The sequence below is a fragment of the Myotis yumanensis genome, unplaced genomic scaffold (genome assembly GCF_028538775.1).
Source record: "Myotis yumanensis isolate MYYU_CA2020_CCGP unplaced genomic scaffold, mMyoYum1.0.hap1 SCAF_9, whole genome shotgun sequence".
In the NCBI taxonomy this organism is placed as follows: domain Eukaryota; kingdom Metazoa; phylum Chordata; class Mammalia; order Chiroptera; family Vespertilionidae; genus Myotis; species Myotis yumanensis.
The window spans coordinates 27057797-27081924 of record NW_027223760.1 but is presented as its reverse complement, the minus strand read 5'-3'; the positions used below and the strand labels follow the sequence as shown (position 1 = coordinate 27081924).

Below are 24128 nucleotides of genomic sequence, written 5' to 3'. Positions count from 1 at the left end.
TGTGTGTGTGTGTGTGTGTTTGAGTGGTAGGTGGTCAGTTAAAGGCCTAGTGTGATCACCAATTTTTTAAATATTTATGTACGCTATCCTCATGTTATCATATATGGTAACAGTGGTCTCATTGTTCCTTTGAAGAAATGAATGGCTTTTGGAAATAGAGGTGGTAGTTGCACAATATTGAGAATGTACTAAATGCCCCTGAATTGTTCACTTTAAAATGGTTGATTTTATGTTATGGGAATTTCACCTCAATTAAAAGAAAGTGATTGGCAAGCTAAGGCAAAATTATTGATTCCAGACCTCTGTCCATTAGTCCATATTTACATAATTGTACTCATGGGGCCAAATAGCAGTTCTTATAATAAACAATGTATCGAAAACTCAGTATTCTTGCTGTCAGAGACTTGAAATAAATATGTAATCCATCCAATTGTGAGTATGTAATAGGATAGTGTCACTTCATCTCTCTGAGGGGGTCCTTCTGGTATGAATGTATGCGGGGACTGGTTAAGGCCCGTCCTTGTTGGTATTAGTTTGCAGCATTCCTGAGTAAGCTTACTATAGAAAACCTGGCTGAATTTTGTTATTAATATCATATTTAAAATTCCCAAATGTGATGCTAAATATTCTGAATACATTTTTGTTTGTTTCTGCTGGCTTTCATATCTGCATAAAATTCTTTGCTCTCAAGACCAGCATGTACATCACGGGAGCTCCAGCATTTTTCATTTCTTTGACCCTTTCTCTCTTTCCATCTGGCTGCCAGTGTAGTTCAGGAACATATTCACTTTCCTCTTAACTTTCATAATAGTTCTAGAGGCCCAGTGCACAACATGCGTGCACTCAGGGGATGGGGGAAGAGATCTCTCAGCCAAGCCTGTGCCCTTTAGCAGTCTGGGAGCTCCTCAGGGGCCTAAGCTGGCAGCTGGACATCCTTAGCGCTGCCGCAGAGGTGGGAGAGGCTCCCACCACTGCTGCTGTGCTTGCCATCTGTGAGCCTGGCTTCTGCATTGAGTGCCTGCCCCCTGGTGGTCAGTGCGCATCATAGCAACCGGTCATTTTATTGTTCGGTCGATTTGCATATTACCATTTTATTCTATAGGATCCTTCCTGCACGGCCTTCTGCCTGTCACCTCCTCATCCCCTGTGTCAACTTCTTACCTGTGTAGCGTGGTACCCTCTCTCACAAGTGCTCAGGGGTCACCATTAGGGTCAGAGTGAAGCCCAAATTCCCTAACCTGCCCTTGGAGGCTCACCGTAATCCTTCCCTAACAACCCTACTTCATATGTCCCATTTGTGCTTGCTTTTTATTTCCTATCAATGAAGCTGTAATGAAAATCTTGCTCATGTCATTCATTCCTGTGAGCAATTTCTGGGCTGTGCTATGTTGGCAACAATGTGGAATATAGTTGGAATTTTTTCCTAAAAGACCTTGATGAACGCACTTTATCTTTAAATGGCATCTTTTCAAGACAGGGACTAAGAAAATTTGGCAAGTTGCCAGTGGTATATGATTTAAAGCAGGGAAACGGCTATTGCCAGTAATTTTTTCATGTGTGTGATACTGTTCTGCATTGATAGGGAAGATAGCTTAGACTTGGTGCTATCGCATTCTGCAGATGTGCAAAGATGAAGGATGAGATCCCTGTCCTTCAAAGATCAGCATTTCATGACGAACATGGAACCCCCTATTTGCCTTTCCCCTGCAATCTTTAGCCATTTATTTTAAACTAGAGGCCTGGTGCATGGATTGGTGCACAGGGGACCGGGGGTACCTCAGCCTGGCCTGCGCCCTCTCACACTCCGGGACCCCTCGGGGGATGTAGCAGTACACCAACTGACAGGCGGCCAGGGAGGAGCCTGAGCAGGGGCCCGGTGCCACACTGCTCTCAGTCATCTCGACCCGCTGTGCCTGCCACCGCTGCTCGGTAGTACTGCCGCGGAGTCAGGAGAGGCTCCTGCTGCTGAAGCTGCACTCGCCAGCAGTGAGCCTGGCTTCTGGCTGAGCGGCCCTCCCCCTGTGGAAGCGCACTGACCACCAAGGGGAAGCTCCTACGTTGAGTGTCCCCTGGTGGTCAGTGCGTGTCATAGTGACTGGTCGACCGGTTGTTCTAGTCATTCGGTCATAATGGTCTCTTAGGCTTTTATATATATACTAGAGGCTCGGTGCACAAAAATTTGTGCACTTGGGGGGGAGAGGGGGTCCCTCAGCCCTGCCTGTGCCCTCTCGCAGTCTGGGACCCCTGGGGAGATAATGACCTGCTGGCTTAGGCCTGCTCCCGGGTGGCAGAGGGCAGGCCAAATCCCTAGGTGCAGCCCCTGGTCGGGCTCAGAGCAGGGCCGATTGGGGAGTTGGGACGCCGCCCCCTGTCATGCACAGAGCAGGGCGGATGGGGAGGTTGCGATGCCACCCCTAGTCACACTCAGGGTAGGGCTGATTGGGGGGTTGGGGCACCGCCCTCTGTCACACTCAAGGCAGGGTCGATGGGGAAGTTGCGGCGCCACCCCCTGCCACGCACAGAGCAGGACCCATCAGGGGGTTGGGGCTCCGTACCCTGTCACACACAGAGCAGGGCCCATCAGGGGTTTGGGGAGCTCCCCCTTGTCATGCACAGAGTAGGGCCAATAGGGGAGCTGGGGCACCGCCCCCTGTCACATACAGAGCAGGGCCCCTGGGGGATGGGGAGGGGTAGTTGAGGCGCCACACCCTGTCACACTCAGGGCAGGGCCAATGGGGAGGTATGGCTCTACCCTGTCACACACAGAGCAGGGCCCGTGGGGGGGGGGGGGGTGTTGGGGCGCCGCACCCTGTCACACACACAGCAGGGCCGATCAGGGGGTTGGGGCACCGCCACTGTCACACTCGGGGCAGGGCCGATGGAGAGGTTATGGTTCTACCCTGTCACACAGCAGGGCCCATGGTGGGGGGGGGGGGTTGGGGCGCCACCCTCTATCACCCACAGAGCCGCAGGGCAATCAGGGCGTTTGGGCATTGCCCCCTGTCACGCTGATCCCGGTGCCGGGAGGCCTTGCGGCTCCGCTGATCCCGCCCGGCAGGGTCACAGATCCGGGTCCCAGACCGCAGACAGCCTTGCCTGCTGCCGCCTGCCTTCAGTATGCAAATTAGCCGCCATCTTGTTGCTTCAGGGAGGGGGTCCCCACTGGGGTGCCTGGCCAGTCTGGGTGAGGGGCTGAGGGCCGTTTTCAGGCTGGCGGGCGACTGAAGCTCCAAACCTCTCCTTTTTTTCTTTTTTTTTTTATTCTGGCATTTATTTACCTTCTATCGCTGTCACTGGAGCTGAGAGCCGGCTTTCTCTCTGAGGCTGGCTGAAAGCAGGTTTCTGGCCTTTGTTTTCTGTATTCGAAACAATGTTGCGACTCCAGCTCTGAGATCCCGGCTGACTGACAGGAGGTTTCTGGAGTTTTGTTTATCTTCTGTAAATGTTACTATGTTTCCAACTGAAGCTCAGAGGCCAGCTAGTGAGGCGGGGAATGTTGGAGTCCACAGCAAGCAAGCCTCCTGTTAGCTTCCAGCTGCCTGGCTGCCGGCCGCCATCTTGGCTGACAGTTAATTTGCATAAGGATACGCTGATTAGCCAATGGGAAGGGTAGCGGTCGTACGCCAATTACCATGTTTCTCTTTTATTAGTGTAGACTAGAGGCCCGGTGCACAAAAATTTGTGCACTCGGGGGGTAGGGGGGTCCCCTAGCCCAGTCTGTGCCCTCTTGCAGTCTGGGACCCCTCGGGAGATAACAACCTGCTGGCTTAGGCCTGCTCCCGGGTGGCAGAGGGCAGGCCCAATCCCTAAGTGCAGCCCCTGGTCAGGCTCAGAGCAGGGCTGATTGGGCAGTTGGGGTGCTGCCCCGTCATGCACAGAGCAGGGCGGATCGGGAGGTTGCGATGCCACCCTCAGTCATGCTCAGGGTAGGGCCGATTGGGGGGTTGGGGTACCGCCCACTGTCACACTCAAGGCAGGGTCGATGGGGAGGTTGCGGCGCCACCCCCTGTCACGCACAGAGCAGGGCCGATCAGGGGGTTGGGGCGCTGCCCCCTGTCACACACAGAGCAGGGCCAATCAGGGGGTTGGGGCGCTGCCCCCTGTCACTCACAGAGCAGTGCTGATCAGGGGGTTGGGGTGCTGCCCCCTGTCACTCACAGAGCAGGGCCCATCAGGGGGGATGGGGCTCCATACCCTGTCACACCCAGAGCAGGGTCGATCAGGGGGTTGGGGAGCTCCCCGCTGTCACGCACAGAGCAGGGCCCATCAGAGGGTTGAGGAGCTCCCCCCTGTCACTCACAGAGTAGGGCCGATAGGGGAGTTGGGGCACCGCCCCCTGTCACACACAGAGCAGGGCGGATCAGGGGGTTGGGGCGCTGCATCCTGTCACACTCAGGGCAGGGCCAATGGGGAGGTTATGGCTCTACCCTGTCACAGAGCAAGGCCCGTGGAGGGGGGTTGGGGCGCCACCCTCTATCACCCACAGAGCAGGGCCGATCAGGGGGTTGGGGCGCCGCCACTGTCACACTCGGGGCAGGGCCGATGGAGAGGTTATGGCTCTACCCTGTCACACACAGAGCAGGGCCCGTGGCGGGGCGGGGGGGGGCGCCGCACCCTGTCACACACAGAGCAGGGCCGATCAGGGGGTTGGGGTGCTGCCCCCTGTCACTCACAGAGCAGGGCCCATCAGGGGGGTTGGGGCTCCGTACCCTGTTACACAGAGAGCAGAATCGATCAGGGGGTTGGGGAGCTCCCCCCTGTCACACACAGAGCCGCAGGGCAATCAGGGGATTGGGGAGCTCCCCCCTATCAGGCACAGAGTAGGGCTGATCAGGGGGTTGGGGCGGCTTCCCCTGTCACGAACAGAGCAGGGCAGATAGGGAGGTTGTGGCCCCGCCCCCTGTCACACACAGAGCTGCAGGGCAATCGGGGGGTTTGGGCGCTGCCCCCTGTCACGCTGATCCCGGTGCCCGGAGGCATATTACCCTTTTACTATATAGAATAGAGGCCTGGTGCATAGGTAGGGGCTGGCTGGTTTGCCCTGAAGGATGTCCTGGATCAGGGTGGGGGTCCCCACTGGGGTGCCTGGCCAGTCTGGGTGAGGGGCTGAGAGCTGTTTTCCGGCTGGCAAGTGACTGAAGCTTCCAACCGCTCCTTGTTTTCTTTTTTTTTTTATTTTTTATTCTGGGCCAGCTTTAGCTCTGAGGCCTCGCTGCTGAAAACACTGATACAATGTTGTGGTCCAGCTGGCTTTCAGTCCGGCTGGTTTCTGGGGTTTTGTTTAGCTTCTTATTTGTAACATAGTACATAGTTGCTTAGAGTTGCAGCTGAGAGGCTGGCAAGTTAGGCGGGGAATGTTGGAGTCCACAGTCACTGGAGCAAGCAAGCCTCCCTGCTTGCTTCAGTGCATGGCTGCCGGCCGCCATCTTGGTTGTCAGTTAATTTGCATATACTCACTGATTAGCCAATGAAAAGGGTAGCGGTTGTACGCTAATTACCATGTTTCTCTTTTATAGTGTAGACTAGAAGCCCGGTGCACAAAAATTCGTGCACTCGGGGGCGGGGGCGTCCCTCAGCCTGGCCTGCGCCCATTCACAATCCAGGACCCCTTAGGGGATGTCCACCTGTCGACTTAGGCCCACTCCCCGGGGCCTAAGTCGACAGTCAGACATCCTTCTGGCAGCCTGGGAGCCCTCGGGGGATATCCAACTAAAGGCTTAGGCCCCCAAGGGATCAGGTCTAAACCGTTAGTTGGACATTCTTAGTGCTGCTACGGAGGTGGGAGAGACTCCTGCCACCACCACTGCGTTGGCCAGCCATGAGCCAGCTTCTGGCTGAGTGGCACTCCCCATATGTAAGTGCACTGTCCCCCTGGTGGCCAGTGCGCATCATAGCAACCGGTCATTCTGCCATTCAGTCAATGTGCATATTAGCCTTTTATTATTATTATATAGGATTTCCCTATTTTCCCCCTTTTGCCCCCTCTACCCAGCCCTTGCCCCCCACTTCTCTCTGGCCATCACCATACTGTTGTCTGTGTCCATGGGTTGTGCATATATTTTCTTTGGGGCCGGGCTGCCTTGCTGCCCGGGGTCTTAAGAGCATTTTTTGTTTTTTACAAATGAACACAGTGAGGAGTCACGCACCTTTTTTTTTTTTTTTTAACTTTTTAACATGAGGCACAAAAAAAGATTCTCTTCGTGTGCGCTGTTTTACAGCTACAGGCTGAGGGGAGAACGGCTTCCAGGGAGCAGCCTCGAGGCAGTCACGGCCCCCACCACCTGGGATGGAGGAAGGGGAGGCTGCAAAACGGCCTCGTCCGAGCTCAGACGGACACCTGCTCCGGGGGCTGCCCTGGACGTTCCCTGTGCCTACGGCCCGAAAGCGGGCTGAGCCCTCGAGGGAACCTTCTGCCCCAAGCCTTCGTCTTTTCAGGGCTAAAGTCTCACTCTTCCTATCGACCAAGTGTAGCAGCCGCTTAAAATCTAAGGGGTGACCCCAGAACCAAACCTCTCTGTGCCACGAACGTGAGGCCTGGCTGCCCAGGGAGTGGGCATGACTTTAACAGCCAAGATGAGGGGAAGGGAATAAACTACGCGCAACTACAACATTTGAAGTAATATTTACATTTGAAAACCTGGGCCGGGAAGCTTGGAACGGCGTCGAGGCTAGGCGACCTGCCCTTTTCCTTCACTTGCCTGAAGCCACACCTCCTCTACCTCGCACTCTTCTCCGCCCCTTGCATCCTGAGGCGAACACCCAGCCTCAGCACCATTCTCTCCAGACGTAGCGCCGCCCCGCTCTGAGCCATGCCCCCGCCTCTTCGTACGTGGGACCACCCTGCTCTGAGCCACGCCCCCCTTTCCATACGCAAACATGGCGCTGCCTTGTGCTTAGCCACGCCCCCTGCCTTTCCCTACAGAAAATGGCACCTATGTATGCAAATTAACGCCATCTTTGTTGGCAGTTAATTTGCATATTGTCCTGATTAGCCAATGGGAAGCGTAGCAAAGGTACAGTCAATTACCATGTTTGTCTATTATTAGTGTAGATACTAGAGGCCCAGTGCAAGAAATTCGTGTATGGTTGGGGGTCCCCTCAGCCTAGCCTGCACCCTTTCCAATCCGGGAATGTCTGACTGCCGGTTTAGGCCCGATCCCTGAGCCTGAACTGGCAGTTGGACATCCCTGTCACTGCTCACCTGCCTGATTGCCCCTAACTGCCCCCTTTGCCGGCCTAGTCTCCCCCAACTGCCCCCCCCCCCCCCCCCCGCCAGCCTGGTCGCCCCAACTGCCCTGCTGGCCAGCCTGGTCATCTCTTACTGCCCCCCTCTGCTGGCCTGGTCACCCGTAACTGATCCCCCCTCCCCCCCGCCAGCCTGGTCGCCCCATGCAGCCCGCTGTTCATTCATTTGGTCGTCCCTCAGTAACCCCCTTGCCGGGCTTGTCGCCCCACGCAGCCTGCTTTTCGGTCGTCAGTCCGGTTGTTTTGGTTGTGAAAGCCCCTGGCTTTTTATATATTAGGAGATTATATATATATATATGTATATATATATTTATATAACTTTTTCTCCTATTGAATGTATTAGGTTGAATAAAATGAAATTACTGATATTCAATCCTTTTTGACCTACGAAAGTATGGTAATTTCATGTGGTTGAATGTGATATGTATAAAAGGCATCTTAATTTTATTTGGTTTAACCTGGTATGTATGAAAGGCATTGTAAAAGTATTTTGTAGTTCAAAGTGGGGGCATACAAATGTAAAATTATTTAATTCATTTGTTTATTTCTATTTATCCCTTTATTTTTCTAAGGTGTTAGGGTTACTGGATTTTCTTTTTAGCTTTTGTGTGGTTGTTTTTTATTTAAAGACCTATAAGTCTTAAAAACAGGGGCCCTGGTTTTTAAAAACAAATCTGTACAAGTTAAATGATGTCCTCATTAATTTGGAGGCCACTCCAAATGTGGGATAATTATTAACAGTTGCTAGGCTGAAAGTAACCTTTGACTTAGCAAATATTTTCTTTAGAAATAGTGAAAATTAATAGTATAAACAAGTGTATAGAAGAAGTATTTGAGAGAATTAACCATTTTTAAGTTCTTTAGAGGTATATGAAAATTATACAAAGAAGTGATACAGTAATAAAAATTATTCACTTTGCCCTAACCGGTTTGGCTCAGTGGATAGAGTGTCGGCCTGCGGACTCAAGGGTCCCAGGTTCGATTCCAGTCAAGGGCATGTATCTTGGTTGCGGGCACATCCCCAGTAGGGAGTGTGCAGGAGGCAGCTGATCAATGTTTCTCTCTCTCATCGATGTTTCTAACTTTCAATCCCTCTCCCTTCCTCTCTGTAAAAAATCAATAAAATATATTTTTTAAAAAAGTCAAGAAAAATTATTCACTTTTTGTTTTATTTTTGAAATTAAATATATTGAGATAGCAATAAATTTGTTATTAATAGCATTATATAAATTTCAGGTATACAAGTTATGACATCTGTATACTCTTTTGTGTGTTCACCACCCAAGTCAAATCTTCTGTCACCATATTTTATCCCTTTACACTCTTTGTTCTCCCCCTCTTACCACTTCGCCTCTGGTAATCACCATTCTGTTGTCTGTTTCTAAGAGTTTGGGGTTTGTTTGTTTTTTCTTATATCCCACATAGGGGTGAAATCATACCGTTCTTGTTCTTCTTTGTCTTAATTTCACTTAGCATAAATATTCTGAAGATCCATCCACGTTCTCGCAAATGGGAGTATTTCATCTTTTCTTATGACTGAGTAGTATTCCATTGTATATATGTACCCCATCTTCTTTATCCAATCATCTGTCAAAGGACACTTAGGTTGTTTCCATATCTTGGATCTTGTGCAGTGAACATAGGGGTACACATAATCTTTACATATCAATGTTTTCCAACTTTTTAGGTAGATACTTAGAAGAGGGATTGCTGGGTCATGTGGTAGCTCTATTCTTAATATTTCGAGGAACCAGTCCACACTGTTTTCCATAGTGGTTCCAGCAATTTACATTTCCACCAGTAATGCCAGAGGGTTCCCGTTTCTCCACATTCTCGCCAGCACTTATTTGATTTACTGATATCTATTCTGGGTTCTCTGCGCTTCCTGGACCTGTAAGTCTACTTCTTTCACCAGGTGGGGGAAGTTTTCTGTCATTATTTCTTCAAATAGGTTTTCAATATCTTGCTCTCTCTCATCTTCTGATACCCCTATAATTCTGATGTTGGTACGTTTGAAGCTGTCCCAGAGGCTCCTTACACTATCTTCGTATTTTGGGGTTCTTTTTTCATTTTGCTTTTCCGGTTGGGTGTTTCTCGCTTCTTCGAATTTCAAATCTTTGACTTGATTCTTGCGCTCCTCTGGTCTGCTGTTGGGAGTCTGTATAATATTCTTTATTTCAGTCAGTGTATGCTTACTTTCTAGATGGTCCTTTATCACACCATCGAGGGTCTCATTAGATTTCCTGTACATCTCATCAAGTTTATCGACAGACTCTAGAAGCCTCTTGAGAGACCTCAAAAGTGTGGTTCTGAACTCAACATCCTCCCTTGATAGTTTTGTCCTGTTTCTTTGTCTCCGCATTTTTTACGCTTTCTTGGTACACCCCCTAGTGGTCTTTGTGCGCAGTCTTGTTGTAGTTAAGCCTTGATTGTTGTAGTTAATACTAGAGGGATTTGACCTCCAGGCCGACTGGCTATGATAATCAGCTGTGTCTGCAGTGGAAGAACTTGTGTCCTCTAGGGAGGTGCTAATCTAGCCTTTGCCTGAGGCTATCCGGCAAATGCCTCTGTGCAGGGCTTGGGCGGGGCGGGTCCCACAGGATCAACAGGGTGGAGGAGGGAGCAGTTATGGCTGCTCTCAGTCTGTCACCAGGGGCTCTGCCTCTCTGTCTCAGCAACCGCTGCAAACCTCGGAGGGACCGTAGCCAGACAGTCCCACTTCTCCCGTTTGAGTCTGGGTCCCTAGAGACTCGCCCGGGTCTGGAGCTCAGAGTCTGAGGCTCCCTCCGGATTGAAACAGTCAACCGCGCCCTCAGCCCGCGCCACGCGCGCGCTCCGCACCTTAGTATTTTACTTCAGCACTGCGCCTCCTCTGATTCTCGGTTCCTCCTAGTTGTAGAACTTCCACTCAGCCAGCCTTCCTGTGGTTCTGGATGATGTCCGTTCCGTCTTTTAGTTGTATTTTTGAAGTGGTTGTTCGAGGCAGCAAACTCCAGCGTTAACCTATGCCGCCATCTTGGTTTCCAATGATTTACTGATATCTATTCTGACAGATGTGAGATAATATTTCATTGTGGTTTTAATTGTCATTTCCCTGATGATTAGTCATGCTGAGCATCTTTTCATATCTCTATTGTCCATCTATATGTCCTCTTTAGAGAAATGTCTGTTCAGCCTCAGCTTATTTCTTAATTGGATTGTTTGGTGTGTTTTGTTGTTGTTGAGTTGTATGAGTTCTTTATGTATTTTTGGTATCAGCCCTACTCAGAGGTCTCATTTGCAAATATCTTCCCCCATTCATTTGGTTGCCTTTTTGTTTTGTTGATGGTTTCTTTTGCTATGTGGAAGCTTTTTAGTTTGATGTACTAGTAGACCCATTCATTTTTTTTCTTTTATTTCCCATGCCTTTGAGGTCAAGTTCACAAAAGCCTCTCTGAGACCAAAGTCCACAAGTTTAGTGCCTATGTTTTCTTCTATGTATTTTATTGGTTCAGGTCTTATATTCAAGTCCTTGGTCCATTTTGAGCTAACTTTTGTTTATGATGTCAAATAGCAGTTTAGTTTCATTCTTTTGAATGTGGCTTTCCAGTTTTCCCAGCACCATTTATTGAAGAGACTTTCTTTTCTCTGCTGTGTGCTTTTGTCTCCTTTGTCAACTATTAGTTGCCCATATACTAGTATGTGTTAGCTTATTTCTGGGCTCTATATTCTGTTCCTTTGGTCTGTGTGTCTCTTTTTCTGATTGTTTTAGCTTTGTAGTATAATTGTAAGACAGGCAGTGTGTTACATCAGGCTTTGTCCTTTTTTCTCTAGGTAGCTTTGGCTATTTTAGGGTCTTTTGTGGTTCCATATAGATCTGAGGATTTTTTGTTCTTATTTCTGTGAAAAATACCATTGGGGTTTGATGGGGATTGTGTTAAATCTGTATATTACTTTAGGTAATGGTCATTTTTAACAGTGTTAATTCTTCCAATCCATGAACATGGAATATCTTTCCATTTCTTTGTGTCTTCTTCAGTTTCTTTCAACAGTGTCTTATAGTTTTCAGTGTACAGGTCTTTCACCTCCTTTGTTAAATTTCTTCCTAGTTATTTTATCCTTCTTGTTGCAGTTGTAAATGGGATCGTTCTGTTTCTTTTTCTGGTATTTTGTTGTTAGCATATAGAAATGTAGTGGATTTTTGTGTATTAATTTTTGTATCTTGCTACTTTATTGTATTTGTCATTGTTTCTAATAGTCTTTTGATGGAGTCTTTAGGGCTTTCTATATACAGAATCATGTTGTCTGCAAATAGTGACAGTTCTGTTTTGATACCTTTTATTTATTTTTCTCCCCTAATTGCTCTGGCTAGCACTTCCAGTACTATGTTGAATAACAGTGGCAAGAGTGAGCATCCTTGTTTTGTTCCTGATCTTAGAGGAAAAACGTCCAGTTTTTCACCATTGAATATAGTATTAGCTGAGAGTTTGTCATATATGGCCTTTATTATGTTGAGATACTTTCCTTCTATATCCATTTTATTGAGTATATTAATCATAAGTGGATGTTGTATCTTGTCAAATGCTTTTTCTGCATCTATTGATATGACTATATGATTTTTATCTTTTATTTTGTTAATGTGGTTTATCACATTGATTGATTTGCAAACATTGAACCATCCTTGCATCCAGGGAATGAACCCTACTTAATCTTTTTTTTTTCCCAATTTGTTTTTACTAGAGGCCTGGTGCATAGATTTGTGCCCTGGTGGGGTCCCTCGGCCTGGCCTGCGGACATCCCCGGAGGAGTCCCAGATTGTGAGAGGCCATAGGCCAGGCCAAGGGACCTCACCAGTGCACGATCGGGGCTGGGGAGGGACCACAGGAGGGCTCCAGGGTGTGTTCGGCCCGCCTCACCCAGTCCCAATCAGCCAGACCCCAGCAGTAAGCTAACCTACCAGTTGGAGTGTCTGCCCCATGATGGTCAGTGCGCATCATAGTGACTGGTCGAACGGTCGAATGAATGGTCAGACACTTAGCATATTAGGCTTTTATTATATAGGATTGATTTCTGAGAGAGGAAAGGAGAGGAAGTGGGGGATAGAAACATCGATGAGAAATATCGATCTGTTGCCTCCTGCACGCCCTCTACTGGGGATCTGCCAGGGCTGACCAGCAGACCCTGAGTGACGGATGAATGATTACTCTAACACAATGTTTGCTGTGAAAGAGAGGACTAAGGGACTGCCTGGCTAAAGGAACCAGACAGCCTTGATCACCTGTCTCATTAGGCTTTTATTGTAGCAGCAGTTTGAGATAAAGTTTATCTTTTAGATACAATCAGTAGGGTGAGTAATCTTGGGAGGACACATGTGTTTGCAGTGTCCTTTAAGCAAGGACACTCAAAGATTAAGCATAAGAATTCCAGTAAACATCCAGGGGTCTGCATGTGCACAGACTTGTTTGGAAAGGTCAAGGAATAATTAGGGGCGTGGCCTTTGGCACTCCCCTAAGTCGGAATTCCAATAAACAGGGCAGTCTGCCTTCAGCACACTTTTTTTTTTCTCGGAATGTACTCCTTACAAACTATCCAACCAAGTCTCCTGTGCTCCCCAACAGGGATTGAGTCCACCACCCGGTATGTGCCCTGACCAGGAATTGATCTGAGACCTTCTGGTGCATGGGTCATTGCTCAACCACTGAGCCACACTGGCTGGGCAACCCCACTTACTCTTGATGTATTATCCTTTTAATGTATTGTTATATTTGCTAATATTTTGTTTAGAAATTTTGTATCTATGTTCATCTGAGATATTAGCCTGTAATTTTCTTTTTGTGTGTTGATATCAGGGGAATGTTGGTCTCATAAAATAAATTAGGAAGTAGTCCCTCCTCTTCAATTTTTTGGAAGAGGTTGAGAAAGATTAGTATTAAGTCTTCTTTGAGTGTTACTGTTTCATTTTCCTTACTAGTGATCACTCTCTTTAGGTTTTCCAATTCATGGTTCAGTCTATGTTGGTTGTATATTTCTAATAACTTTACCATTTTTTTCCTAGGTTTATAGAATTTGGTGGTGTATAGCCTTTCATCGTGTTTTTGTATAATGATTTATATTTCTGTGATGGCCACTGTAACTTCTCTTTCGTTTCTGATTTTGAGTCTGTTTTCATTTTTTGGTTAGTGTATCTAACTAGAGGTTTGTCAATTTTGTTTATCTTTTCAAAATACCAGCTATTTGTTTCATTAATTTTTTTCTATCCTTTTTTTGTTCTCTGTTTCATTTATTTCTGCTCTGATTATTATTATTTTTGTTCCTCTACTGACTTAGAGCTTTATTTGTTCTTCTTTTTCTAGATGTTTTTCCTACTTGCTAAGATAAATTTTAATTTTTAAAATTCCTTTTATTTTGAGATAGGCCTATAATACGCTAAACTTCTCTCTTAATATCACTTTTGCTGCATCCCCAAAATTTTGGTCTGTTGAATTTTCATTTTAATTTGTCTCTATGCATCTTCTGATCTCTTCTTTTTTCCTTTGACCCAATAGTTATTCAGTAGCGTGTTGCTTTTTTTTTTCAAATTTAATTTTAAAAAAATATTTACATTCCCCTCTCACCACCTCCCCCAGCCCTATTTGGCAACTGTCAGCTTGTTCTCTATATGTATAGGTCTGTTTGTATTGTCTTTTTCATTCTTTTGGTATGATTTGTTTTTAGATTTTACATAAAAATGAAATACAGTATTTGTCTTTCTCTCATTTCACTTAGCATAGTACCTTCTAGGTCCCTCTGTGTTGTTGCAAATGGCAAGATTTTATTATTTTTTATTGCTGACTAATATATCATTGTATATGTTCACAACATTTTTTTGCCCATTCATCTATTGATGGGCATCTAGGTTACTTCTATATTGGCTGTTACTAATAATGCTGCAGTGAACATAGGGGTGCATATGTCTTTCAAATTAGTGATACTGTTTTCTTTGGATAAATACCTCCCCAAAAAACAATTTATAGGTCTTATGGCAGTTCTACTTTTCATCTTTTGAGGAATTGCCATACCATTTTTCATAGTGTTTACAGTAATTTATAATCCTACCAGCAGTGCATCTTCACATCGTCACTAGTACTTATTTGTTGATTTATTGATGATAGCCATTCTAACAGGTGTGAGGTGATAGCTCATTGTGGTTTTAATTTGCATTTACCTAGTTAGTGATTTTGAGCATCTTTCCATATATCTGTTGGCCATCTCTATGTCCTCTTCGGAGAAATGTCTATTCAGGTCCTCTGCCCATTTTTAAATTGAATTAGTTTTTTTGTTTGTTTTGTTTTGGTGCTATGTTGTATGAGTTCCTTATGTACAGTATTTTGGATATTAATTCCTTATAGGATGTATCATTTGCTAATATCTTCTTCCATTCAGTAGGTTGCCTTTTTGTTTTGTGGATTGTCTCCTTTGCTGTGCAAACATTTTTAGTTTGATGTAGTCACATTTGTTTATTGTTTCTTTTGTTTTCCTTGCCTGAGGAAACATATCCAAAAAGAAATTGCTAAAGAAATGTCAAAGAGTTTACTGCTTATGTTTTCTGCTAGAGTTTCATTGTTTCAGGTCTGATATCTAAGTCTTTAATCCATTTTGAGTTATTTTTTAATGTGGTATAAAAAAGTGGTTTAGTTCTTTTTTTTTAAAATGTGTTCAGTTTTCCTGACACCTCTTATTGAAGAGAATGTCTTTACCCCATTGTATAGCCTTGCCTCTTTTATTGTAGATTAAGTGATCATATAAGCAAGGATTTATTACTGGTCGCTCTATTATATTCCATTGATCTATACATCTGTTTTTATGCCAGTACCATACTGTTTTAAGTATTGTAGCTTAATAATATAGTTTGATATCAGGTAGTGCGATACCTCCCACTTTGCTCTTTCTCAAAATTTCTTTGGCTGTTTTCAGTCTTTTGTGGTTCCATATAAATTTTAGGATTCGTTTTAATTCTGAAAGAATGCCATTAATATTTTAATATCGGTTATATTGAATCTGTATATTCCTTTAATAAGGACATTGTAACAATATTAATCCTTCCATTACATGAGTAAGGTGTATTCTTCCATTTATTTGCTCTTCAATTTTTTCCCTCCAATGTCTTATAGTTTTCATAATACAGATTTTGGTTAAATTTATTCCTAGGTATTTTATGCTTTTGATGCAATTGTAAATGGAATTGTTTTCTTAATTTCTCCTTTTGATCATTGGTTATTGGTGTATAGAAACCCAACTGGTTTCTGTGTATTAATTCTATGCTGTGACTTTATTGAATTCATTTATTAATTCCAATTGTTTTTTTCTTTCAGTCCTTATGGTTATGTCATCTGCAAATAATGAGAGCTTTACTTCCTTTTCTATTTAGGTGTCTTTTATTTATTTTTCTTGTCTGATTGCTCTAGGTGGGAGTTCCAATACTATGTTGAATAGAACTAGTGATAGTGAGCATCCTTGTCCTATTCCCGATCTTAGAGGAAAAGCTTTAAGCTTTTCACCCCTGAGTATTATATTACCTATAGGTTTGATCATATATAGCTATGTTTCTTCTATACTCACTTTGTTGAGAGCTTTTTGTTGAATTTTGTCAAATGCTTTTGCTGCATCTATTGAGATGATCATATGGTTTTAACCCTTTATTTTGTCAATGTGATGTATCATGATGATCGATTTATGGGTGTTGAGTCAGCCTTGCATTCCTAGGATAAATCTCACTTGATCATGATGTATACTTTTTTTAATGTATTGTTGAATCTGGTTTGCTAATATTTTGTTGAGAATTTTGCATCTGTGTTCATCAGGGGTATTGGCCTGTAATTTTCTTTTTTTCTAATGTCTTTGTCTGAGTTTGTTAGGATAATGCTGGCTTTATAGAATGAGTTTGGAAGCATTCCTTCCTCTTCAATTTTTTGAAATAGTTTAAGAAGAGTAGGTGTTAATTCTTCTTTGAAAATTCACCTATGAAGCCATCTGGTCCTGGACTTTTATTTGTTTGGAATTTTTAAAAATTATTGCTTCAGTTTCATTGCCAGTAATCAGTTTGTTTAGATTTTGCATTTATTCCTGATTCAGGCTTGGGAGGTTATATACGTCTGGAAAATTCATCCATTTCTTCTATTTTGTTGAATTTGTTGGCAAACAATTGTTTGTATTATTCTTTAATGAGTTTTTATATGTCAGTGGTATCACTTGTAAATTCTCTTTTATTTATGATTTTATTTATTTGGGCTCTCTTTTCTTGATGAGTTTGGCTAAGGGTTTGCAGTTTTGTTTATCTTTTCAAAGAGTCAGTGTTTTAGTTTATTGATCTTTTCAATTTTTAAAATATCTATTTTGTCTTTTCTTCTCTGATCTTCACTGTTTCCTTGCTTCTGTTTACTTTGGGTGGTTTTTTCTCCTAATTCCTGTAGGTGTGGACTTAAATTGTTTATTTGGGATTTTTCTTTCTTTCTTTTTTTTTTTTTGAGGTAGGCCTGCATAGCTATGAACTTTCTTCTATAACTGCTTTTACTGTATCCCATAAATTTTGAAAAGTTGTTTTTTCATTTTCATTTGTTTTTATGATAGTTTTTGATGTTCTGTTTGACTTCCATTTTGATACATTCCAGTTTTCTTGCTGGAGTTGATTTCTAAGTTTCATGTTATTGTGATCAGAAAAGATGCTTAATATGATTTCAGTCTTATTGAATTTATTATGGCTTATATTGTGGTGCAATATGTGATCTATTCTAGAGATTGTTCCATGTACACTTAAAAGATGTATTCTGCAGTTTTTGTTTGAAATATTCTAAAAATGATATTAAATCAATCTGGATTAATGTGACATTTAAGGCCATTATTTCCATATTGATTTTCTGTCTGGATTACCTATCCATTGATGTGAGTGGGATATTAAAATCCTGTACTATTACTGTAATACTGTGGGTTTCTCCCTTTATGCCATTAATAATTGCTTTATACATTTAGGTGTTCCTGTGTTGGGTGTGATAGTTATGATATTTATGATTACTGCATCCTTTTCTTAGATCGAACCCTTTATAATTATGTAATGTCCTTCTTTGTATTCTTAAAATATTTTTGTTTAAAAGTATATTTTGTCTGATATTGCTACCCCATCTTTCTTTTCATGGAATATCTTTTTCCATCCCTTCACTTTCAGTCTGCATCTTTCGAATTGCAGTGAGTCTCTTGTAAGCAGCATGTAGATGGGTCTTGTTTTTATTTATTTATTTATTTTATTTTATTTTTTTTAAATTAAATCTTTATTGTTCAGATTATTACATTTGTTCCTCTTTTTTCCCCCCATAACTCCCCTCCTTCCAGCTCCCACCCCACCCTCCACCCTCACTCCCCACCCACTGTGTTCATCCATAGGTGCATGATTTTTGTCCAGTCACTTCCCGCATCTCCCACACCCCTTTTTCCCCCAAGAATAGTCAGTCTATTCCCTTTCTATGTCCCTGATTCTATTATAATCACCAGTTCATTCTGTACATCAGGTTATTTATTCACTTGATTCTTAGATTCATTTGTTGATAGATGCATGTTTGTTGTTCATAATTTGTATCTTTACCTTTTTCTTCTTCTTCCTCTTCTTAAAGGATACCTTTCAGCATTTCATATAATACTGGTTTGGCGGTGATGAACTCCTTTAGCTTTTCCTTATCTGTGAAGCTCTTTATCTGACCTTCAATTCTGAATGATAGCTTTGCTGGATAAAGTAATCTTGGTTGTAGGTTCTTGGTATTCAGCACTTTGAATATTTCTTGCCATTCCCTTCTGGCCTGCAAAGTTTCTGTTGAGAAATCAGCTGACAGTCGTATGGGTATTCCCTTGTAGGTAATTGAGCCTCTTTCTCTTGCTGCTTTTAAGATTTTCTCTTTGTCTTTTGCTCTTGGCATTTTAATGATGATGTGTCTTGGTGTGGTCCTCTTTGGATTCCTTTTGTTTGGGGTTCTCTGCGCTTCTTGGACCTGTAAGTCCATTTCTTTCACCAGGTGGGGGAAGTTTTCTGCCATTATTTCTTGAAATAGGTTTTCAATATCTTGCTGTCTCTCATCTTCTGGCACTCCAATGACTCTGATATTAGACCGCTTAAAGCTGTCCCAGAGGCTCCTTACACTATCTTCACACTTTCGGATTCTTTTTTCATTTTGCTTTTCCAATTGGGTGTTTTTTGTCGAATCTTTGGTTTGATTATTGTACTCCTCTGATCTGCTATTGGGTATAATATTCTTTATTTCAGTCCGTGTATGCTTACTTTCTAATTTCTTTATCGTAGCATCGAGGGTCTCATTAGTTTTCGTGAGGCTCTGCACAAATTTATGGCAAGCCCTCAAAATTGCGATTCTTAGCTCCATATCCTCCATTTCTGTCATGTTTCTTTGTCTCCGCATCTTTTATGCTTTCTTGGTGCACCCCCTTGTGGTCTCTGTGCGCAGTCTTGTTCTAGCCAAGCCTTAATTGTTGTAGTTAACACTAGAGGGGTTTGACCACCAGGCCGGCTGGCTGTGGAAATCAGCTGTGTGGAAAACGTCTGCCTTCTGGGGAGGTGCTAATCCAGCCTTTGCCTGAGGCAATCGGCAAATGGCTGTGCGCAGGTTTTGGGCGGGGCGGGATCAACAGGGAGGGCGGACGGAGCAGTTATGGCCACGCTCAGTCCCGTTCCCAGAGGCTCTGCTTCTCAGAACCCCGGCAGCCGCTGCAAACCTCGGAGAGAAAGCTGCCCTCAGGTCCCAACTGATGCCGGATAATCCCGCTTCTCCCGTTTGAGTCTGGGTCCCTAGAGACTCGCCCGGATCTGGAGCCCAGAGTCTGAGACTCACTCCCGGCAGAAAACGACAACCGAGCCCTCAGCCACCAGCCCGCTTTCGCGCGCACCTCGGTACCTTTGTATTTTCCACACTGCACCGCCTCTGAGCCTCGATTTGCTGTTCTCTTTCCTTCTAGTTGTAGAGTCTCTCTTCAGCCAGTCTTCCTGTGGTTCTGGGTGATGTCCGTTCAGTCTTTTAGTTGTATTTTTGAAATGGTTGTTTGCGGCAGCGGTCTCCGGTGTTTACCTACGCCGCCATCTTGGTCTCTCGGGTCTTGTTTTTAAATCCATTCAGCCACCCTATTTTTTTATTGGAGCATTTAATCTATTTACATTTAAAATAATTGTTAATAAGTATGTACTTATTGCCATTTGTTAATTGTTTTCCTTGTTTTTATAGTTCTCTGTTTCTTCTCTTGATCTCTTCCTTGTGGTTTGCTGGTTTTCAGTAGTTGGGTTTTTTTCTCTTTTTACTTTGTATATCTTTTGTAGGTTTTTGGTTTGTGGTTTACATGAGGTCTATGTATATCTATAACAGTCTGTTTTAAGTTGATAGGCATTTAAGGGTGAGTATATTCTAGAAGGACTACATTTTATTACCCCGTCCGTGCTGTATGCTATTGATGTTATGTTTTGTGTTTTGTATATCCTGGCTACTTATTGTTTGAGTTGTGTTTGATACTTCTTTCTTTTGATCTTAGTAGTGTTTTCAATGTGTGATTCACTGTATTTATTTAATATTTGGCTTTACCTGTGAGATTTTTCCCTTTAATATATATATTCCTATTTCTGTATATGGCCTGTCCTTTTCTGCTTAAAGAAGTCCCTTTAACATTTTTTGTAAAGCTGGTTTAATGGTGATGAACTTCTTTAGTTTTTGCTTGTCTGGTAAACTATCTCTTCTTCAATTCTGAATGATAACCTTGCTGGGTAAATTATTGTGTAGTTTTCTTTCTTTCAGAACTTTAAAGATGTCCTGCCACTTCCTCTAGCTGGTAAAGTTGTTACTGAGCAATCAGCTGATAACCTTATGGAGTTTCCTTTGTGTGTAATTCAGTTTTCCTCTTGTTTCCTTCAAGATTGTGTCTATATCTTAAACTTTTGCCATTTCAGTTACAGTATGTCTTGGTGTAAGTCTCTTGGGTTCATCTTTGTTTGGAACTCTTGTGCTTCATGGACCTGGGTGTCTTTTCCTTTCCCAGCTTTAAATATAGTTTCTGTTGCTTTCTCTCTTCTCCTCTGGGATCCCTGTAATGCTAATATTTGGGTTCTTGATGTTATCCCAGAGGTCCCTTAAATTATCCTCGTTTTTTAAAATTCTTTTCCTGTTTTCTGTCCTGATTGGTTGATTCCCATTGTTTGTCTTCAGGATGCGTTCTTCTGTATTAGCTAATTCCCTCTAATGTGTTTTTCATTTCAGTTACTGTATTCTTCAGACCTGGTTGGTTCTTAATTATCCTTTCTACCTCTTTGTTGAAGTTCTCCCTAAGTTTTTCTGTGTCCCTCTCAAGTTTGGTGAGCACCTTTATGACCATTTCTTTGAATTCTTTATTAGGCAAATTACTTACATCCATTTCCTTAGGTTTTTCTTTTTTCTGCACATTTTTCTTGATCTTTCATTTGAGATAATTCTTGCATCTTTTCATTTAGTTAAAGTGTCTATGTTTGTCCTATGAATTAGATAAAATAGCCCTCTCTCCCAGTCTTTATAAAGTGGCCTTATGTACCAGGATCCTCAGTGTAGGCTGTGTCTGTCAGGTGATTTTGGTCGGCCAGAGGAGCCGAGCAGGTGTAAGGTGTCCTGGACACTGCCCCACTGAGCTGAAATGGCTCCAGGTGGGGCGGCCAGGTGCATGTAGTAATGACCTGTTGAACCTGTTTGCTCCCGTTGTTTGGGACTGAAATGGGTTTGGGTGATGTGTCAGGTACACTCTGCAGTTACCTTGCTGGTAGGCCAGAGCACCTGGATAGAGCCCCGCCCACCCTGTGGAGGCAGAAGGGGGTGTAAGCAATGGTGCTCATTGGCACCTCCAACCAGGGATAATCCCCGCAGTCCCCAGAGAGCTCCCCAGACTTCTCTATAGAGTCTCTCTCTTGTTTGTTGTACAGAAAGTGGTCTTATGTAGAATGACCTCTGGCTTTAGTGCCAACTTGGAGCCCAGCAGGGAGGCCGGGCGTCTGCACCACCCAGTTGTTCCTGCTTGCTCCCTTTGCTGGAGGCAAAGGATTGGGCAGCAGAGTTGGGAAAGCTGCTGTGATTTGCAGGCAAGCCACAGCCCCTGAACAGAGATCCTGCCTGCCCTAAGGCGCTCACAGGCGCCTCCAGCCCATGGAGTTCCTGCAGCTCCCAGAGGGCTCGTGGCTTTCCCAGCCTTCTCCATTCGGTTGTTGTTTGTTGTTGAGAAACTGTTTGTGAAGCCCTTAGCTATCTTGCAGGAGTAATTACTCTGTATATATGTGTGTATTTGAGTTTGCTCATGGGAGGGGTTGAGTTCAGACCTCCTATGCTGCCACCATCTTGGACTTTTTCTTTCTAGTTTTTAAATGTGTAATGTAGGTGGTTTATTTGAAATTTTGTTTGTTTCTTGAGCTAGGCCTGTAATGCTCTAAACTTCCCCCTTTGTACTGCTTTTGCTGCATCCCACAAATTTTGGTATATTGTATTTTTATTTTCATTTGTCTTTATGTATCTTTTGATCTCTTCTTTTATTTCTTCTTTGACCCAGTAGTTGTTTAGTGGCATGTTGTTTAATCTCTGCTTATTTGTGATTTTCCCAGAAAATATGTTTGGTACGATATCATTCTTCTTAAATTTATCGAGATTAGTTTTATTATCCAATATATGGTCTTTCCTTGAGAATGTTCTGTGTGCACTTGAAAAGAATGTGTGTTCTGGCATTTTGGGATGTAAAATTCTATAAATACTAAGTTGATTTAACCTGCTGTGTCATTTAAGGCCCATATCTCCTTATTGACTTTCTGTCTGGATGATCTATTCATTGCTGTCAGTGTGGGATTCATGTCCCCTACTATAATTGTATTTTTGTCAGTTTCTCCCTTAGGTCTATTAATAATTGCTTTATATATCTTGATACTTCCAGGTTGGGCGCATACATATTAATAAGTGTTATGTCTTCTTAATGAATTGTCTCCTTTATCATTATAAAATGTCTATCTTTGTCTCTTCTTTTTTTTTTTTTTTTAAATCTTAACATCTGTTTTGTCTCATATAAGTACAGCTACACCCACTTCTCTCTGGTTGCCATTTGTTTGAAGTATCATCTTCGCCCCTTCACTTTGAGCCTGTGTTTGTCTTTGTAATTGAGCAGAGTCTCCTGCAGGCAACATATAGTTGGATCTTGTTGTATAATCCATACCTCTACTTTGTGCCTTTTGATTTGTGAGTTCAATCCATTTATAATTAGGGTTGTTAATGATACATGAAGATTTACCACAGTTACTGTATCCTTTGTTTTCTTGTTGTTCTATCTCCATTGTTTGTTTTCTCTTATAATTATTTCTGCTATTTTAGTTTGACAGTTTTCTATGATTTTCTTCTTCATTTCTTCTTCTTCTTTTTTAATGTTTTATCTCAGCTCTGGATTTTTGTTTTGTGGTTACCATTAGAATTGTGCAAAATGTGTCATACATACATATAATAGTCCTTTTTCTTCTGATTGCCTCTTCATTCACCTGTACTATTCAATCCTCTTCCTCCTCTTTTATCATTTTGTTGTTGCAAATTATCCCTCTTTATGTTTGAACTTGTTATCTGCAATAGTTACAATTATTTTAATGCCCTTCTCCCCTTTAACCTTTATGTTATAACTAGTGGCCCAGTGCATGAAATTAGTGCCTGGGGGGGTGGGGGGTGGGTGGGTGCAGTGTCCCTCAGCCTGGCCTGTACCCTCTCCAATCTGGGACCCCTTGGGGGATGTCCAACTGCCAGTTTAGGCCCAATCCCACACTGGCAGTCGGACATCCCTCTCGCAATCTGGGACCACTGGCTCCTAACCGCTCACCTGCCTACCTACTTGATTGCCCCTAACCACTCTGCCTGCCAGCCTGCTCGCCCCCAACTGCCCCCCACTGCCGGCCTGCTCGTCCCCAACTGCACCCCCCGCTGGCCTGCTCGCTCCCAACTGTGCCCCCACTGCCGGCCTGCTCGCCCCCAACTGCGCCTCCCCCCCCCCCCCCCCCGCCAGCCTGCTCGCCCCCAACTGGCCCCCCTTGCCAACCTGCTCACCTCCAGCTGCCCCCCACCCCCGTCAGCCAGATCACCCCCAACTGCCCTCCCCTCCTGTCCTGATCATCCCTATCTGCCTCTGCCTCAGCAGTTAGACCTCCTTTCAACATTTCTTATGTGCAGTCTTACAGTGGTAAATTCTCTCAGCTTTTGTCTGTCTGGGAAAGCCTTTATTTCTTCTTAATGTCTAAAGGATAACTTTGCTGAATATCTTATCCTTTGCTGATGGGTTCCTCTCTTTCAATATTTTTAATATTTTCTTTCACTCTCTCCTCTCTTGTAGTGTTGCTACTGAAAACATTACAGAAAAATCTGGTGATGATCATCTAGTGGAGTTTCCTTTGTCGGTTAATCTTTATGTTCCCTGGCTGCCTTAAGAATTTTTTCTTCGTCATTAATTTTTAACAGTTTGAATAAAATGAGTCTTGGAGAAGGTCTTTTTGCATTGATATAATTAGGTGTTCTGTTAGCTTCCTCTATTCTAACATCTAGTTCTTTGCATAGGCTTGGAAGTTCTTGTCATTATTTCTTTAAGTGGGATCTCTGTCCCCTCCCCTCTCTCTTCTCTTTCTGGTATACCGTATCTATTATCCTTATATTGCTCTTTCTAATGTAGTCAGAGAGCGCTTTTATTTTTTAAATTTTAACTCTTAGTTCTCTCTTTTCTTCAGGGGTTATTTCTATGTTTCTCTCTTCAAGTTCCCTAATTCTTTTCTTTTTTAAATATATTTTTGTAGATTTCAGAGAGGACGGGAGAGGGAGAGAGAGAGAGAAACATCAATGATGAGAAAGAATAATTGATTGGCT

At 43.6% G+C, this 24128-nt stretch overlaps 1 protein-coding gene across 1 annotated transcript in view; it reads left to right on the top strand.

Annotated features, from left to right (window-relative positions):
- SLC35B4 (solute carrier family 35 member B4) overlaps positions 1-24128 on the top strand; it is a 45538-nt gene that overhangs the window by 9956 nt on the left and 11454 nt on the right. The gene's annotated exons all lie outside the window — the stretch shown is intronic.